Source organism: Podarcis vaucheri, assembly GCF_965113315.1.
Source record: "Podarcis vaucheri genome assembly, chromosome: 12".
NCBI lineage: Eukaryota > Metazoa > Chordata > Lepidosauria > Squamata > Lacertidae > Podarcis > Podarcis vaucheri.
This window is the reverse complement of record NC_138750.1, coordinates 7791430-7810853: the sequence shown is the minus strand read 5'-3', so window position 1 is coordinate 7810853 and position 19424 is coordinate 7791430. Positions and strand designations below refer to the sequence as shown.

General features: G+C 46.3%; 2 protein-coding genes across 7 annotated transcripts in view; one reads left to right on the top strand and one right to left on the bottom strand.

The window, feature by feature from the left end:
• STARD3NL (STARD3 N-terminal like) overlaps window positions 1–19424 on the top strand; it is a 292381-nt gene that overhangs the window by 73396 nt on the left and 199561 nt on the right. The gene's annotated exons all lie outside the window — the stretch shown is intronic.
• Window positions 1–19424, bottom strand: part of LOC309515191 (amphiphysin-like) — a 105625-nt gene that overhangs the window by 49092 nt on the left and 37109 nt on the right. The window lies entirely within an intron of this gene.

Here is a 19424-nt window from a genome sequence, read left to right as displayed (position 1 = left end):
TGAGAATTGGATTTCAACACCTTAGCCAGTAAGAGCACAAGACTCACTCAATTTCAGGGTTGTGGGTTGGAGCCTCACATTGGGCAAAAGATTCCTGCCTTGCAGAAGGTTGGACTCTCGTTGTCCCTTCTAACTCTACAATTCTATGATTCAATGAACTTTTGGAGCACTGCAGACTCTCTACCCTTGATCATTGATCCCCAACTGGTGGGTCATGACTCACAACTTCATTTTTCCCCTACCAATGGTAGGCCTCATCAATGGTGCTACCACTATTTTCTGTTTCTTGGTTTAGGTTGCTCATGTCTTCAAGAGAAGGAGAAGAGGGTGGGGGGGGAGAGAGAAAGGAGATAGCCAGGTATAGATGAATATTTAAAAGGTGGCTCCCTAAAAGGTCACAATCTGAAAATGGGGAAGACTACAGATTAAATATCTAAGTGGCCTTAGACATGTTGCTGAAGGCCGTTCGGCATTTGATGAGAACGTATGCCATTTAAGCGCATTTCTGCATCAAATCAATGTAAAATATGAATGCCCTTGAAGGCTCTATGTGTTCTCAGTGTTTGGGCTAAGTGCACTTAAGTCTCCCCACAGCAAACTCTGGGTTATTCCTAGTCAAGCTACATGGGCCAAACAGATGCCCTTGTGAAGTCTAATGGGATTAAGGATAGGGTGGCATCAACCTGCTAATGTGATCACAAGCAGTCTGGGAATAAAGCTTCATTCTCTTGGCAACAGATGCAAGAGCAGGAATAAAGGAGAATGCAGCAGGGTGTAAATGGTGAAGTATTTCCACAGCGAACTCCTCCATATACAAGCAGCTGCCAATAAGGTGGGAGCGGAGATGGGAAAAGTCAGACCATCAATGTCATGTTATGCTTTCTGTATTACTAGGCATTACAGAAGAGAGAAGAAGCAGGCTTGGGGTGGGCATGGGGCGCTGCTCTTGGTAGCAGCCAGGCATCTGTTACAACATCTGGCTTTGCCTCACTCCAAGAAGCAACATAAAAGCATAATTATTTGATTTTGAATGGTTTGACATACTACTGGGCAGGCCGAGTAAACGGAATCCTTGTTTTGCGCATCTGGAATAAACTCAGAATCGGGATGTGACATGTTCTTCCTTCAGAAACACCACAAGCAAGTGAGTCTCCAATGACAGGCTTTTGCCTTTCCTCATTAAGGGTAAATATAAAAACACCATGTTCCTATACAGTAGCCTTTTCGTTTTCCCAGTTTGCAACCAAGCAGACGTTTCTCAAGATGGCTCTGGAAATAAACCAGGTCACATGGACATAGAGAGCATTCCATTCCCTTTGCTCTCCAGCCTCCAAATTCCTGCGTCAGCAGAAACTCGGCAAGATGGATTTGGGTTACTAGCTACATGGTTCACGCAGAACACCGAGCAATGATCCCCATGGCAACCAAGCCATGTGACCTTGCCCTTTGTTAAGGGTGTTTTTTTAAAACAACAACATGGAGTTTCAGTTTCAAATCTGTATAAATCTGGCAGTAGCTCTGCGGCAGCAAGGAGGCCAAACAGGACTTGTCATGGCTGCAGGAAGGCCCAACAGGGCCTGTGTGTCTGTGGGAAGTCCCAGCGGGCAGGCCACAGAATACTGGGGGTGGCCCCCTCCTTGAATTTTTTTGAGCCCTTGGCCCCCCATAGATGGCGCCCCTGATGCTTTGATTCTTACTCACTGGACAGAAACAGAACTCAGAATAATAAATGCAGCAGAACACAAGCTCCTTCTCTAGGTGGCCACAGACTCATAGCATTGTAGCGTTGGACTGTCAATGGAGGAACCTTTTTGCCCAAGGCAAGGCTCAAACCGACGACCCTGAGATGAAGAGTCTCATGCTCTACTGACTGAGCTATTCCGTCAACGTCAGGCGGTTACTGAAAAGAATTCCGTAGGGTGCAGCATACATGAATATAGGTGAGAACGTTATATTGGTCTGGAGGAAAGAACACGTTGGGACACAACACCCAAGTACTAAAGGAAACCAACCTTCAAAGGTGACCACATTGCTTTCCCAATCCTATGCACAATTTAGTTTTGTGGAGCACTGATTCAAACACTTTCTGCTGGGAAAGGGACAAAGCTCACTAGAAGAGCACCTGCTGCCTTGCATGGCAGAAAATTCCCTGTTCAATCCCAACATATCAGGTAGGGCTGGAGAGATTCCCTGTTTGAAATCCTGAAAAACCACTGCTAGTCCATGTTGACATTGCTCAGCTAGATGGACCCAGTGGTCTGACTCAGTGTGAGGCAGCTCCCTGTATTATTCCCAGGAAGCACTGGCTCAGGTTATCAAGTGGAAGCAGCGGCTATGGCTCCAATACCATCAATTGTATGAGACATTCAAAGTAGACAAAAGAAAAGGATTCGCAACAGAACCATCTAGACTAGAGAATGACCTGATTAACTCTAAAGTAAAGACGCTTTCTAAAGTGTACCGACTCCTCCTTGAATGGGAAGTCAAGGAGGAGGAGGTAAAATCTGTCTTTGGTTATAATACAGTGGTGCCTCGCAAGACAAAATTAATTCGTTCTGCAAGTCTCTTCGTCTTGCGAGTTTTTTGAAGCATGGTTTCCCATAGGAATGCATTGAAAATCAATTAATGCGTTCCTATGGAGACTGCCTTCAGACCAGGTCCGGGGACAGTCTGTCCCCGGACCTCTTCTGAAGGCAGGCCGGGGGGAGAACGGCAAGCTCAGGGGACAGAGGTGAAGGGGCAGCGCTCCTTCGCCTCTTTCCTCGAACCTCTTCTGTAGGCAGGCGGGGGGAGAACGGCTTTTCTTCCCACCGCCAGTCTTCAGAAGGCTGTTCTGAAGGCTGGGGGTGGGAAGAAAAGCCCTTCTCCCCCCACCGGACTTCAAAAGAGCTGCGGGAAGTCCGGCGGGGGTCCAAGGGATTCCCTCCCAGCCGCCCGCCATTAGAAGCGCTCGCGGAAAGCAGCTGCTTTCCCCGAGCGCTTTCCCCGAGCGCTTCTAATGGCGGGCGGCTGGGAGGGAATCCCTTGGACCCCCATCGGACTTCAAAAGAGCTTCGGGAAGTCCGGCGGGGGGCCAAGGGATTCCCTTGAAGTCCGGCTGTCCCAGAGATTTCCCTATGGGCTTTCGTCTTGCGAAGCAAGCCCATAGGGAAATTCGTTTTGCGAAGTGCCTCCAAAACGGAAAACCCTTTCGTCTAGCGGGTTTTCCGTCTTGTGAGGCGTTCGTCTTGCGGGGTACCACTGTATCTTAATGAAGGATTGGGAAAACCTCTGGAAAATTAATATGAATTTCACTGCTTGCTACACACTGAGAGAATTTTTTTTAATGCAGTATCGTTGGTACAGGACCCCTTTAAAATTATCCAAAATGTACAAAAACATATCAAATAAAAGCTGGAGATGTGGAGAAGCAGTGGGATCTATGTGCATATGTGGTGGACATGCAAAAAAATTAAGGAATTCTGGGATGAAATATATATGGAACTTTAAAAAATGCTTAAGGTTGTGTGTGTGTGTGTGTGTGTGTGTATCCCAGAGGCCTTGCTTCTCGGAATATTAGGTCCTGGCATTCCAAAAAATGCAAGGGAACTATTTTTCTATGCGACAGTGGCCGCAAGAATTTTAATCGCCTCAAACTGGAAAGGAGTGGAAATGCCATCAAAGTCAGTGTGGCAACAAAAATTAATGGAATACGCAGAGCTGGCTAAGTTATCAGGAAAAATAAGAGACCATGCAGATCAAGTATTTCTTAATAAATGGTATCTATTTAAAAGTTACATTAAAATTGTAACAGTGGCAGCCTTTGAATAGCTTCTGTAATCCACTGAATAAGTTTAAGAAAGTACATTATCTTTGTTAAGTAATTATTAAAAATAGAGATGAATAGTGCACTAGATAAATACATATTTAAAGCTACATGAAATTGGCAGGAAGTCATTGGAAACCAAAAGAAGACTGTGTATAACATATATTGATAATTTGTTTGTTGTTCATTTTTTATTATGGATAACTTTGATTTTGTGTTGTTGTTTTTTAAAGCTCAATAAAGCAATTTAAAAGCAAAAAAAAAAAAAGGAAGCAGAGGCAACATTCACTCAGAGGGAGGAGTCTGAAAGGCTAAAGGGTAGGAGAAGACGTATCAGGCAAGACAATCAAAAGAGCTCCCTAAGAGTCAGCTTTCTTAGGCTGTCTACTTTGGAAAGGATGGGGTTTCTAAACAATGGACAATTGGTGGCAAACAAGTCACCCTTTTAGGTTTGAAGTGCTTTCATTAAAGAGTATGAACATAATCCCATCCCAGTCTGAAGGTTCCTATTGGATGCTCTGCCAATAGAGATTCAGGCAGCTGCCTTCTGCTTTAACCTTTAAGCACCTACTAGAATACCTCCTGGGACGTGGGTGGCGCTGTGGGTTAAACCACAGAGCCTAGGGCTTGCTGATCAGAAGGTTGGCGGTTCGAATCCCCACGACGGGGTGAGCTCCCGTTGCTCAGTCCCTGCTCCTGCCAACCTAGCAGTTCGAAAGCACGTCAAAGTGCAAGTAGATAAATAGGTACCACTCTGGCGGAAAGGTAAATGGCGTTTCTGTGCGCTGCTCTGGTTCTCCAGAAGCGGCTTAGTCATGCTGGCCACATGACCCGGAAGCTGTACACCGGCTCCCTCGGCCAATAAAGCGAGATGAGCGCCGCAACGCCAGAGTTGGCCACAACTGGACCTAATGGTCAGGGGTCTCTTTACCTTCAGAATCCCTCCTGACTACCATAAGCTTAGAGCTGTTGTGCATGAAACCCACCCAGCACAAAAGTTGGCTTGTTAATAGCACTGTGTTGCTGGACAATATTATACCCTCTCACAGACTTGAGAGCCCTACTAGTTACTCTGAATTAGGCTGTTCACACTGGATGCAACCAGATTCTCTTTAAATTAATTGATTCTTTTGCTCTCTGGGCCTTCTAAAAGTTCTGTCAGTCTTAATCCAAATCACTGCCAATGTCGTTTTGAGATGTACTAAATTTAATTGCATTTTTTTTCCTACAAGCAATCCTTCCACACAAGTCTGTTTAGAATATAAATTTGATGGACCCAAACATGGTTTTTTTTCTTTGTACCAGAGGGAAAATATCCATAGTTAACACCTGAAATTAGAAAATCCAGAGTTTGATGTACCGTATTTTTCGCCCTATAGGACGCACCGGCTCATAGGATGCACCTAGATTTTGGGGGGAGGGGGAAATAAAGGGGAAAAAATTATTCCCCCCCCCAGGCGCGGGGCTGGGGAAGCTCGGGCTTTGGCAGCTTTGGCATCACTCTGGGAGCTTGTGGGGCTGGGGGCGGGGAAAGCGGAGCTTCCCCCTCCCCCAGCCCCCAGAACGGGACCCAGAGCCATGTGGAAGCTGCGTGCAGCTTTGGCATCGCTCTGGGAGCTTGCGGGGCTGGAGGAGGGGAAAGCCCCCCGCCAGCCTTCTAGCCAAGTCGGGGGACAGCGGGAAAGGCGCGCTGTCCTCCAGCGCTGCGCCTCCCGCTGTCCCCCGAGTTTGCGGGGCTGGCGACGGGGAGGAGCGGGCTTCTCCCCCCCCGCCAGCCTTCTAGCCAAGTTGGGGGACAGCGGGAAAGGTGCGCTGCGTCTCCCGCTGTCCCCCGAGTTTGTGGGGCTGGCGACGGGGAGGAGCGGGCTTCTCCCCCCCGCCAGCCTTCTAGCCAAGTTGGGGGACAGCGGGAAAGGTGTGCTGCGTCTCCCGCTGTCCCCCGAGTTTGCGGGGCTGGCGACGGAGAGGAGCGGGCTTCTCCCCCCCCCGCCAGCCTTCTAGCCAAGTTGGGGGACAGCGGGAAAGGTGCGCTGCGTCTCCCGCTGTCCCCCGAGTTTGCGGGGCTGGCGACGGGGCTCTCCTGAAGCCTGGGGAGCAAGAGGGGTCGGTGCGCACCGACCCCTCGCTCTCCAGGCTTCAGCGAAAGCCTGCATTCGCCCCATAGGACGCACACACATTTCCCCTTCATTTTTTGGAGGGGAAAAAGTGCGTCCTATAGGGCGAAAAATACGGTAAATGAAAAAGCCACAGCAAAATATAAAACAATCCAATCCAAGTCCACCCAGTCCTATATTTGGGGAGGGGGGGAAGAAAGAGAACAGGGCCACTAACAAAACTCACCTCTTTTCATATCTTTGGGAAAATAGTAAAATAGAATACTGCTCTAGTGAAACCACATGTTCAGTTGGGCTGTCCACCTTAATATGTATGTTTTTAGCAGCTCATTAACAAACTAATTGCCTATGAATCTGCTCTAATGATAGCTATCAGAGATTCCAGTTCACAATGATCATCAGGAAAGGGTGTGTGTGTGTGTATTTAAAAACTTCAGGGTGCCAATGTTATCACACTTTCCAATGCCTTATTAAAAAACATTTGATAGTCCAAAAGAGACTTGGCAAATCCATTTTTCAGCATTGCAAGAATTCAAATATTCCTGTTATTTATTTCACATATAAACTTCACTATTTCTTCTTTATCTGGGTTGTTTGACTTATATAACTTAGAATACTATATTTTTTAAATGTGCAGATATAAAGAGATTTAGCTGTATCATTTCCCCTCATTATTGGGAGAATTTGTTCCATCTGTTGTTTTTTCTTCAAATGATCTGCAATTCCTCTGCTTATTCCCTCATTGAAAGATCTTGTGTTTACTGAAGTAAATTGGTTGGTATAATTTTTTTGCTTCCGATTGTAATTACTAGATAAACCCATTTGAAATAAATACATATTGGAATCCATTAAGTCTTTAAGAGGAGAACAAAGCCCCAGGTCCTGAGTGGTAAATATAATAGTATAATAAAACCCTTTAAAACTTACTATAAATAAAACCTATTCAAACCCCCCCCATTGAAAAGCAATATCCTGATGAAAAATAGGTTGGCATAATCAAGGCAAGAAGCATAACTGCAGTGTTTCCTTTAAAAAAGGTAAAGATCTGGTATTACTATCTTATTATACAAGTCTATCACTTTTAAAGGATGACTAAAAATATTTACCAGTATCTTAGCAAGGATGTTAAATAGTATTGGATATAAATATACACATTAAGATCAAACAGTGTTTTAAAGAGCAACAACATAGGAAAATATAACATACTGTCAGGGGATGGTTAGCTGCTTGTGCTTAAAATTGTGCCCCTTCAGAGTTTGTGCGACCCCACAAACCTCTGTGTGTGACAGAGCTCCTCAGACATGTCTGCTCTAGTCACTAGTAGAGTCTGACAGTGGCTGTCTGCGGAAGCGCTTCCAGCAAAGAAGTTCCTTAACGGAAACGCGTCTCCTGGACTCACGACGTGGCAGCTTCCGGCGAAGTATGGGTCTCCCTGCAGTTGCTTCTGACACCTCCCCGCTATTTTCGCTCGAAGTGTCTCTCACCCCTTTCTCTCCCCTGCTGCTTCCTGCCTGGGCTGCTGCGTCTCTCTCAGCATTACTGAGATCCTCCTCCAGAGACCCCGCGCTCCCCCTGCTGGTCCCTGCTTTGGCTGTTGACTCTCTCCCAGTCTCTGGGAGCCTTACCACTTCCCTTTCCTCCGATGTCAGTTCCCTGACATCCACCTCCCCTCCAGGGCCCCCCTCTCCCCCGCCCCTACTTTCTCCTCTGGGCGGTGAGGAGCTGAAACCCCTAAAAGAATCCTCTTCATCTTCAGACGTCTCGAACAATTCCCTCCATCGGTCTTCGTTCCGACTCGCTGAATCCTCCTCCACCTCGGAATCAGCGAACCCCTCCAACTCTTCTTCGTCGTCGGTGGTGGCGAAGTATTCCCTCCGGAACCTCGCCACTGGCTGGGGTTTTCTAGGGAATCTCTGATGAAAAGCTTCAATCAAAACCTCGTCATCTACATCCTCTGCCCTGACCCAGGTGTTTTCCGACTCCGGCTCCCCTTCCCACATTACCAAATACTCTACTTGCTCTCCCCTCCACCTAGAATCGAGAATCTCCGCTACATGGTAGCTGTGTTCTTTTTCCTCCATAGCTGGTCCCCTATTGACCCTCCCCTCTCTGTCCCCTATATACGGTGACAGCAATGATCTGTGGAACACTGGGTGCAACTTCATGTGGTTCGGTAACCGGAGTCTGAAAGCCACTGGGTTGACCTGTTGCGTGACTTCAAATGGGCCCAGTCTTTTGGGTCTTAACTTCTTACAACCTCCTTTAAATGGTAACCCTTGGGTGGACAGCCACACCTGGTCCCCCACCCTAATGCTTTCCCCTTCCCTTCTGGTTTTGTCTGCCTGCCTCTTATATTCCTCCTTCGCCCTGTTTAAATTAAGTTGGAGCTGGCGATGGATCGCTTCCATTTCTTCAACGAACTGTTCTGCGGCAGGAACGCTCCAGTTCTCCCCCTCCCCCCCTGGGAAGGCTCGGGGATGACACCCGTGATTGGCCAAAAAAGGGCTCATCCCCGTGGACACGTTCTCTGCATTGTTATAGGCAAATTCTGCCAACGCCAGCTTCTCCACCCAATCATTCTCTCTGTCATTCACATAACACCTCAAATATTGCTGGAGGACACCATTAGCTCTTTCCGCCTGCCCATTGGTTTCTGGATGACGGGCAGTGGAAAAATTCACCTCTACATGCAATAAGCTCATGAGCTTCCTCCAGAACCTGGAAGTAAATTGTTTCCCTCGGTCCGAAACCACCCTCAAGGGGGCACCATGCAACCTAAACACATTTTCCACAAACAATCTAGCGGTTTCTTCTGCTGTGACCGCATGTGAGCAGGCTATAAAGTGGGCCATCTTGGTTAACAGGTCTACCACAACCATAATGGCTGTCTTCCCTTTGGACCTGGGCAGATCAGTCATGAAATCTATTGCCACTGCCTCCCATGGTCTTTCCGGCGTGGGTAGTGGTTCTAATAAACCTGCCGGTGCCCGCCTCTCCCCCTTGGCTCGTTGACATCGGTCACACCCTCTCACATATTCACGCACATCTTCCCTGACCTTGGGCCACCAGAATTCCCTGGTAACCAGCCACATGGTTTTGTGTTGCCCAAAATGCCCTGCTGTGGGGCTATCGTGCAGTTGCTTGAGTACCTTTTCCCTCAATTCCCCTTCCGGTATGTATAACGCTCCCTTGTAATACAACGCCCCGTTTCTCTCCTCAAAACCCCCGGGTTTGTCTCCCTCCCTCCTGAGACCCCTGAGTTTGTCCTGGGCGTATTCATCCTGCACCGTTCCCTCTACCAGTTCCCTTTGCCCCACCAAAGCCGCCCCACACACCCAGCGGTCCTCGGGAATAACATGGGTCTCTTCGGGTGCACCCTCTCCCTCCAAATATTCAGGTTTGCGTGAGAGAGCGTCCGCCCTAACGTTCTCCGGGCCTGGTACGTAACAAATCTCAAAGTTAAATTTGGAGAACTCCTGGGCCCATCTCAACTGCCTTTGGTTGAGCACTCGCGCAGTTCTCCAATACTCTAGATTCTTATGGTCCGTGCACACTTGCACCTTCTGTTGTGCACCAATTAGTAGGTGCCTCCATCTCCGGAAGGCCTCATAAATAGCAAGAAGTTCCCGGTCGTGCACCGTGTAGTTTCTCTCAGATTTGTTCAGCTTTCGCGAAAAGAAGGCACACGGTCGCCACTCTGACCCCTCCTTCCCCGGCTGCAGAAGAAGCACCGCCCCTATGGCTCTGTCAGAAGCGTCTGTTTCGACCCTCAGCTTTTTTTGTAAATCCACATGTAGAAGTTGTTCGTCAGAGGCGAAGGCCCTTTTCAGTTCCTCAAACGCTCGCTCCGCCTCCCCCGTCCAAACAAACTTCTTTTTGCTGCTGAGACAGTCCGTGATGGGCGCCGTCAGGTGGGCGAAGTTTCGGATGAACTTACGATAAAAGTTTCCAAACCCTAGGAACCTCTGCACATCCTTCTTGGTCTTGGGTGTTTTCCATTCCAGCACCGCTTGAACCTTGCCGGGGTCCATGGCCAACCCCTTGTCTGACAAGCGGTACCCCAGGAATTCCACCTCCTTGGTATGAAACTGACACTTTTCCAGTTTCACCCACAGTCTGTTGGCTTGCAGCCTGCTCAACACTTCTCTGACGTCTCTCACATGTTGCTCCTCATTCTCCGAATACACCAACACGTCATCTAAGAAGGCCACGCAATTCTTGTAGAGCAAAGGCCCCAGTACATGGTTCATAAAGGCTTGAAAACACGCGGAGCCTGTTTGTAATCCAAAAGGCATAACGAGGTATTCAAATGCCCCCAAAGGGGTGAACATGGTGGTCTTCCATTCATCCCCTTTCCTTATACGTATCAGGTTGTACGCCCCCCTTAGGTCCAGCTTTGTAAAAATCTTTCCTTTTCGCACCCTGGTCAAAATATCATCAATCCTGGGCATAGGAAAAGCCGCCGGCTCTGTCACTGCATTTAGGGCCCGAAAGTCACATACCAGCCTCGGCTTGTCCGTGTTTTTTTTATCCACAAAAAACACTGGGCTACCCCCCGCTGCCTTGGACTCTCTGATGAAGCCTCTCTTCAGGTTCTTGTCAATGAACGCTCGCAACTCCTGCATCTCCCTGTCTGACATGGCATACAACTTGCCTACAGGAAGCTGTGCTCCAGGGAGTAAATTGATCTGGCAATCAAAGGGCCTATGCGGGGGTAGTTGGTCCGCTTCCTTCTCGCTGAACACGTCGCTGAGATCAGCATACTGTGGTGGCACCTTCCCCTTCTCCATCACTTCCGTCCCTGCTAGGGTGGCTTGGGCCCCTGCTGACCCCTTTTCCGCCCTGCAGTGTTCTAAGCAGTGTGCGGAACCGAAGGAAACCACTCTTTGATGCCAGCCCACCAGCGGATCATGTAGGGCTAGCCAGCTCATTCCCAAAATAATGGGAGCGCCTCCCAAGGTGGCCACATTAAACGCTATCAGTTCTGTGTGCCTTGCCACCCTCATTATCATTGGGACGGTCTGCAAGCTGACGCCTCCTCCCAACAGTTCCCTGCCATCAATCGTGGTCACCTGCAGGGGGTTGCTTAAAGGGATAGTCTGTATCTGGTGCTCAGCAGCAAACTCCTTGCTCATGAAATTGCAGGAGCTGCCTGAGTCCAACAGCGCCTTTATTTTTAGGGGGTGTCCATTTTGCAGCTCTAGCGACACTTCAATCACTAGAGCAGGTCGAGGAGCTTCTGGCACTGGCACTTGGGGAAGGGGCACTTTCACTGCTCTTTGGCCTGGCTGCAGTGCCCTGCTGGCAACCAGGCGTTGGCTTTTACCTGCTCCGTTTCTCCCTGCTCTTCCCCCTCAACAGCTCCCACCATCCCTTGCCATTCCTTCCTCTGGGGGCAGACTCTGGCAAAGTGGCCTGGCTGTTGGCAGAGATAGCATTTCCGGGCTCCCTTTCCCTCCTTCTTCGCCCCCTCACTGGGCTTTGAAACTGCGCGCGCGCGGGCTGTTCCGATTTCCATCGGCTCTGCCGGCGGGAAAGCTGGCTCAGGAATGTCTGGAATGCGTAACTCCTTCCAACGTTCCCCTCTCCCTTCCCGCCTCTCCAAGGCTCTTGCCTCCTGGCGCGCTCCAATGGTCAGCGCAGATTTGGTCAGCTGATCCATAGACCCCGCCCTGGGGCTCCTGGCCAGCTCGTCTTTCACAGCTGAAGAAAGACCTTCTTCAAATAGCATCTGAATGGGTGCCGCCGATAAATCCCACCCCAATCTGTGAATCAGCATGGTAAATTCAGTCCAGTACTCACGGACAGATCTGCTTCCCTGCTTGCAAGCCATTAGCTGTCTGCGTACCACCCCTTCCTCAATATCGCTGGAAAACATGATATCCATTGCACGAAAGAATTTCATAGTGTCCTTTAGGATATCGTTGTGCGTTGCCATCAGGGGTCGAACCCAGTCCCGCGCCCCCTTCTCAAGATGCCCAATTACGAACGCAACTCGCGATTCCTCATCAGGGAACTCATCAAACTGCACATTCAGAGCATATTGCATCTCAGTCCTAAAGGCATGGTAATCCTTGGGGTCCCCCCCAAACTTCTGCACCAATCCTGGTACCTTTCTGGGGAACTGAGTGGTTCTCCCCTTTTTGTCAGCATCCTGAGCCCTTCTCTCCTCGAGCCTCGCCGTCTGCAGCGCAAGTTGGACCTCCAGAGCTTGATACCTTTCTTCCAAGCTTGGACCAGCTCCAACCCCTGCGTCTCCGGTTCCGACTGGGTTGCTCATGATGCTTTCTCCTGCACAGGCAGCGTACAGAGACTGTCAGACTGCTGTCAGGGGATGGTTAGCTGCTTGTGCTTAAAATTGTGCCCCTTCAGAGTTTGTGCGACCCCACAAACCTCTGTGTGTGACAGAGCTCCTCAGACATGTCTGCTCTAGTCACTAGTAGAGTCTGACAGTGGCTGTCTGCGGAAGCGCTTCCAGCAAAGAAGTTCCTTAACGGAAACGCGTCTCCTGGACTCACGACGTGGCAGCTTCCGGCGAAGTATGGGTCTCCCTGCAGTTGCTTCTGACACCTCCCCGCTATTTTCGCTCGAAGTGTCTCTCACCCCTTTCTCTCCCCTGCTGCTTCCTGCCTGGGCTGCTGCGTCTCTCTCAGCATTACTGAGATCCTCCTCCAGAGACCCCGCGCTCCCCCTGCTGGTCCCTGCTTTGGCTGTTGACTCTCTCCCAGTCTCTGGGAGCCTTACCACTTCCCTTTCCTCCGATGTCAGTTCCCTGACACATACCATCAGAGATTATAAGTCCAAAACTTTAAAGGACATCTTGCTGACATTATAGATAAAGAAAAAGCCTTTGACATTTTTGAATGGCCTTTCTTTTCTTTTCTATTTTGAAACACTTGAACCTTTTAATTTCTTAATGGTCTATAGACAAAAGCAATAATTTCTTTAAAATTATTGACCTACCAAAAGGTAGATGAAGTTGGCTTGTTAGTTTTGTTATTTATTTTAGATTTAGAATGCCTGGCAAATAAAAAGAAAAGCAGAAAAGGAAAAAGGAAAAAAAGGAAAAACAAAATGAAACAATAAGTGAAAATTAAACTGATTAAAAAGGAAATTAAAAAGGAAAAGGAATAGGAGAAAATGGGGCAAAACATCTGTAAAAATATTGAAAACACAAGCTTGTATATGGGTGGCATTGTCCAGATGCTAAAAAAAACCAGTGTAGTTCCTACCTGAACTGGAATTAATAACAACCGAGTCTATTAGCTGGATAAAGATGAGTAAGGGAAAACATCAGGAAAAATGATAAAATTGCAGAGAACTAGTGCCAACTTATATGCAGAATTCATCATGCGAAAGGCTGGGCTGGATGAATCCCAAGATAGAATTAAGATTGCCAGAAGAAATATCAACAACCTTGGATATGCAGATGACACAACCTTGATGGCAGAAAGTGAGGAGGAATTAAATAACCTTTTAATGAGGGTGAAAGAGGAGAGCGCAAAATATGGTTTGAAGCTCAACATCAAAAAAAACGAAGATCATGGCCACTGGTCCCATCACCTCCTGGCAAATAGAAGGGGAAGAAATGGAGACAGTGAAAGATTTTACTTTCTTGGGCTCCATGATCACAGCAGATGGTGACAGCAGTCACAAAATTAAAAGACGCCTGCTCCTTGGGAGAAAGGCAATGGCAAACCTAGACAGCATCTTAAAAAGCAGAGACATCACCTTGCCAACAAAGGTCTGTATAGTTAAAGCCATGGTTTTTCCAGTAGTGATGTATGGAAGTGAGAGCTGGACCATAAAGAAGGCTGATCGCCGAATAATTGATGCTTTTGAATTGTGGTGCTGGAGGAGACACTTGAGAGTCCCATGGACTGCAGGAAGATCAAACCTATCTATTCTGAATGAAATCAGCCCTGAGTGCACACTGGAAGGACAGATCCTGAAGCTGAGGCTCCAAGACTTTGGCCACCTCATGAGAAGAGAAGACTCCCTGGAAAAGACCCTGATGTTGGGAAAGATCAAGGAGAAGGGGGCGACAGAGGACGAGATGGTGGGACAGTGTTCTTGAAGCTACTAGCATGAGTTTGACCAAACTGCGGGAGGCAGTGGAAGACAGGAGTGCCTGGCGTGCTCTGGTCCAGGGGGTCACAAAGAGTCAGACACGACTAAACAACTAAACAACTAAACAATGAAGCACCACAAAGTACTCTAGTATATGTATGAGCCACAGCATGTTGCACTGCAGAGAGATGTGTCACCATCAGCAGATCTTTATCCACAGATATAAGTGACCAGGGAAAGATGTACAATGCCATTTTACTGTGGACACCCTGTTTAGCAAAGACAAAAGTAGTTTTCCCATTACAGGAGCAGATTACTAAATTCATGGCACAGAGACTCTGCAATTTATTTTTTGGTCTCCTATTTTACTTGTTATTTTTACTCCCAAATATCTATTGGCTCCTCTTGCGCAACTATATCCAATTCTCTTCCCAGTGAAGTGAAGCAATCCCCAATATTGTATGGGGAGATTTCAGCTGTTTGAAGTTTTGTTTGTTTGGGGGTAGAATTTTAGCTGTGACCTGCAGTTTCCACTCCTTTCCTAGCTGCAAAGAACAAACAGCCCCTTGGAATCAGGATTCTGGTTCTGCCCCACGTCACACCTCTGCTTTTAATTGTTACTGCAGTCACGCCTGAACCAAAGGCTGGGAGGTCTGCCAAGACGCTGCTGCATTACTACTTCATGAAATTCAAATGCACACTGCCAAAAGCCTGAGGGAACGTTGCTACCTGTATTCCTTCAAAAATGGCCTGCTTGAATAATATAAAAATGAAGCAGGAATTATTCTGCAGTCAGAAACAGGGAAACTCAGCAACCTGAGGGTGTGAAATCCTATTAACCACAGGTTAAATCTTTTAATTTGTGGTGATCAAGCAGGTTTACATGAGGGGAGAAGTTACACTGAACTTACTGGCTTCCCAAGAAGAGCATTAGATGCCACCCAAAATAAGCATACAGCCAAATCACCATCAATTTGCACAATTTTCCTCCTTCCAGTTCTTCTCCCTAACACTCTTTTTGGTAACATGACAGATTGGAAGCCATTTCTAATACACACCTACATTTTGCTGCCTCGCAGCTGAATGTGTAATCTGTGTAATCCACAGGAAAGCATCTCATTCCAAAATTCTGCCTGCGGCATTTCCCCTCTGATGGCTCGTTCATACACACTGCCAAACACACAAAGCTGCCACTTGTTACTGCAGTAATTGAAAGAGAACATGCATGTGTGAATCAGTAGCTCTGCTTACGGTGTTTGAGTCAATGAGAACCAATAGCTCTTTGCATGTTATTGCAGCTCTAGCAGCTCTTGAGATACAGTGGTACCTCGGGTTACATACACTTCAGGTTACAGACGCTTCAGGTTACAGACTCCGCTAACCCAGAAATAGTGTTTCAGGTTAAGAACTTTGCTTCAGGATGAGAACAGAAATCACACAGTGGCAGTGTGGCAGCAGCGGGAGGCCCCATTAGCTAAAGTGGTGCTTCAGGTTAAGAACAGTTTCAGGTTAAGAACGGCCCTCCAGAACGAATTAAGTACTTAACCCGAGGTACCACTGTACTAGTACTGTAAAGAACTCACAGTCAGGTGTAAGCTGGATATTACTGCATTTAATAATGGCCTCAACAATTGATAGGTGATCCAATAAAGTAGCTTAGATAAAATAGAAACATTTGCTGATGTACATCAGCCTTTTCCAATATGGCACCCTTCATATCCCCAGCATGACGCAGGGGCTGTAGCCCAAAACATATGGAGGGCACCAAGTTAGTGAAGGCTGATGCACAATATCAACATCCTACTAATAATGAGCACCTTCAAAAGCTAACAGCATGCTTACTACCACCACCACTACTACTACTACTACTACTACTACTACTACTGCCTCAAACACTGGGGGAAGGGAAGCAGTTGTCAGCCTCCACTATAACAAAGCAACACCTGAGCCCACAGTTTGAATCCTGACATTAAAATACCCTCCAACATTTCTCGGGTGAAGATAGGGACATTCAAGTGTATGCCTGTTTTATTCTGTGAGTTTGCTGAGTACAGAACACGTTGTTGCTTTTTAAAGAAAAATTAAGGGACTGGTGATTTATCATTGCTGTAGAAGCTCTGGTAAAGCATTTACGTGCTGTTAGCTCCGTTAGCCCACAAGGCAATATTTGCTTATGGATTTCCTCTCCAAACCTAATCCAGGTCAAGCAGAAATTGATTATTTAACCACACACACAAGCAGAGGATAATGTGCATTAAATTCCACGAGCAAGTGTCACATTCCATCTGTGCCAAACGGCTGCAGTTGTTGTTGTTTTATTATTGAGCTGATTTTTAAAATATACTTCAGATTTTTTTTATAAAATATCGATATAAATAAACTATGCAATCCAAACATAAAAGAGAAGCACACAAAAGAGCAGGTGCATAATATTACTGGACATTTCAAAAATTTCCACTCAGTTTCAAACCTCTTAATACTCCGGACCTTGACTGATCCAAATAAATCATGCTAATTGTATCTTTATTTATTTTCAATGGGTTTTTTTTAAAAAAGCAACTGCAGTCAACATCCATCTCTGTCTCTCTTGCTGATGAGCTGGGCAAGTCCAGGTATGGCTGGGAAGGATACCTGTCTGAAACTCTGGAGAGCTGCTTTGTTGACAGTACAGTGGTACCTTGGTTTATGAATTTAATCTGTTCCAGAGGTCTGTTCTTAAACTGAAACCGTTCTTAAACTGAAGTGCGCTTTCCCTAATGAGGCCTCCCGCCACCGGTGCTCTTCCACCGTTCAGCTTCCGTCCTTAGACCGAGGTTAAGTTCGCAAACCAAGACACTACTTCCGGTTTTGCAGAGTTCGTAAACTGAATAGTTTGTTAACAGGGCTGTTCATAAACCAAGGTACCAGTGCACTGAGCTACATGGACCAAGAGTGTGACTCAGAACAAGGCAACTTCTTATATTCCAACTTGAGAGGTGGGAGCCAACCTGTGGTCATGTGGACTAGAGGTGATGAGAGATCAAGTCCAACATGTCAAGAGCCAAAGGGTAGCCACTTCTGTTCTAACAGCTCTGAAGCTTGTGCCCCAATACTAAGAACATATACTGACTGGTTTTACTACATACACTTTGGGTTCCAAGCAATCAACAGCACCTGTGTTCAAAATAAAACTACCATGCTGCTTCACAGATTTTTAAATATTTTTTTAATAAGATAATTTATTGAGATTTTCAAGAAATTACAAAATAAAAAGAAAAAAGAAAAATACAAAATAAAAATAGTTAAAAACAATTCAGTCTTTCTGTCACATATTTTTCATTTGTTTATTTCCCGGACCTCCTCACGCCTCCCTTTTCTGTATTCCAGTTCAAATTGTTAATTCAGCAAATCCCTCCCCTCTTCATTCATCTTAATCTTCAATTTTAAAATATTATAACATTAAATTTTTTACCTATTAATAACCATTTTCTCATATTCTCTTATAGCATTACAGCTAAAGACCACTTAGTTTCTATCCAACATCATTCTAACATTCATTAATTTTACAGTATTTCCATAAATAATCTTTAAACTTTTTCCAATCTTCTTCCACCGACTCTTCTCCCTGGTCTCGGATAATGTTATGTCCAACATCTTGTGCCCATTTAATCATAGCAGATTTGACCGTTTCATCCTGAGTATTCCATTTCAACAGCAAGTTATACATCTTTGACAAAATCTTAGTTTTAGGTTCTAACAGTTCTGTTTCTAATTTTGATTTTTCCACCTGGAAGCCAATTTTCTTATCCAAGTTATATGCCTCCATTATCTGATAGTAATGAAGCCAGTCTCGCACTTTATCTTTTAATTTCTCAAAACTCTGCAATTTCAATTTGTCTCCTTCTTGTTCTAAAATTTCCCAATATTTTGGCCATTTGGCCTCCATATTAAGTTTTTTCTGAGCCTTAGATTTTTAAATATTTAACTCAGCATTTGCAAAACTCAGCAGTGTAACACCTGGTAGCCACATCAGTGTCTGTGCATGCACTGTGTATCAAATAATAAAATGGACAGGTTTTTAATGTATTGTCTGGGATGTACTGTGTAGCTAGCTTTGGAACTGTATCTCTCATTTGAAACTGAGTGGATTATCAAAAAGGGATTGTGAGATAACATGTCTGCTGTTCAAAAAATAAAATAACAAGGGGGAAAAGGGCTCTGGAAGTCCCAGGAATTAGAGCACGCACTCAGTGACTTTGCTTCCAGATCCCCAAGCACGATACAATTAACATGCCAGTAGCAGTAGCAAAGGAAAAGTGAGGTGAAAGATAGTATTGTCTGAATGAGGTAAAGAAAAGATTAAAATGCCTAAATAACAAAAATACTCCATTGCAAGCAACACCACCCCAGACCATCATCTGAACCGCTGCTCTCAGAAACATTGCAAAGTGTGTGTCTCATGAAAGCAAGAAGACTTGGCACCATAAATATTGTTGGACGCAGTGCTATTTTTTTAGAAGAAAAGGGTGCCAGGGCTCACCATGAACTTCTCCCTTGTTCTCTTGGAATGGCAAAGGCCGGAGGTGCCGGAGTTGAGCTCTGGTGAGTTTTGGCTGCGGGGGGAAAGAGACCCAGTTGCACACTACCCCAATCTCGGAGCGCTGCGAGGGGTTCCATGTACTTACTCGGGGTTCATGTTTCCTTTTGGGAATGAGGCACAGCAGAGACTATGAAGTCTTTATAGAATTATAGAATAGAATCATAGAATCCTAGAGTTGGAAGAGACCACAAGGGCCATCGAGTCCAACCCCCTGCCAAGCAGGAAACACCATCAGAGCACTCCTGACATATGGCTGTCAAGCCTCTGCTTAAAGACCTCCAAAGAAGGAGACTCCATCACACTCCTTGGCAGCAAATTCCACTGTCAAACAGCTCTTACTGTCAGGAAGTTCTTCCTAATGTTTAGGTGGAATCTTCTTTCTTGTAGTTTGGATCCATTGCTCCGTGTCCGCTTCTCTGGAGCAGCAGAAAACAACCTTTCTCCCTCCTCTATGTGACATCCTTTTATATATTTGAACATGGCTATCATATCACCCCTTAACCTCCTCTTCTCCAGGCTAAACATGCCATTCCAGGCCTTTGACCATTTTGGTTGCCCTCCTCTGGACACGTTCCAGTTTGTCAGTGTCCTTCTTGAACTGTGGTGCCCAGAACTTATATGCAACCAGAGCCTACAATGGAGAGGTTCACAGCATTCACACGCCAAAAGGGGTTCCACCCGTAGCCACAGCTTGGGAATCAAACAGAAATCAAACATTGCTCTCAGACATTGCTTTTTCTATAGAGGGAGGGGGCTCCACCCATTTGCTGTCTCCACTGAGCCCCTTAACCCCCTCTTAATGTCTCATCACCTTCTACTACCTCACCAGGAGGCTAGCCTTGTTATTCCAAGATTT